We start from the raw sequence: 807 nt of genomic DNA, 5'->3' as shown, positions 1-807 counted from the left end.
CTGGCCTGGGGGCCTGGCCTGGGAAAGATGCTGGTCTAGGGCATCTGGTGGCCGTGCCACCCAGAGATGCAAAGGAAGATGAGGGTGGGAAGAGGCCCCAAGGGCTCCTGGGGACTGCACTGAGGAGCTGGATTGGTCTGGATGCAAAGGATCAGGAAGTGGAAAGGTCAGCCCCAGCGTCCAGGAAATCATCTGGTGGGTTGTGGAGGCCTAGGGAAGTAGAGGGGGGTGAGGGCTGGGCCAGGCCCAGAGTGCTCCTGGGGACCCGAGAAGGAACTGGGTTGTTCTGGATGCAAAGGATCAGGAAGCAGTGGTATCTCCCCAGGTGTCTGGGGTGCCAAGAAAAGGAATGGGACAGGACCTAGGCTAGGAGGAGAGACTGGTGGGGGAGATAGGAGGGTGAATGAGGCTGGGGGAGTCAAGGCACTGAGGGCGTGACCGACTTACCCCAGAGAGAGGCCTGTGGGTCAGAGGGAGGCCTGCGGGTCATGCAGGCCCAGGGAAGCAGAGACCATCATCTGTATTTTCTATTCCATATATTTCTTTAGTGGGTCATTTCCAGAGGATAGAATAGTTTCATGAACTGAGCATACATTTAGCCATACTTCACTTCTGGACCAACTTTATGGCAATGGTAAACAGCTGTAGGAATTAGACGTCTACCATAGCTATTAGTCCCCAGTACACCACTGAGGTGATGTGTGATCATTATAGTACTTGAAGAGGATTACCTGTGAATGAACTCCTCATAGAAAAGTTACTTTTCTAAAAATAAATATTTTTTATACATTCATTCATTCATTCATT

Source organism: Nannospalax galili, unplaced genomic scaffold (genome assembly GCF_000622305.1).
Source record: "Nannospalax galili isolate Female #2095 unplaced genomic scaffold, S.galili_v1.0 scaffold753, whole genome shotgun sequence".
Taxonomy (NCBI): domain Eukaryota; kingdom Metazoa; phylum Chordata; class Mammalia; order Rodentia; family Spalacidae; genus Nannospalax; species Nannospalax galili.
The sequence above is the reverse complement of the archived record's forward strand: the minus strand, read 5'-3'. Positions refer to the sequence as shown.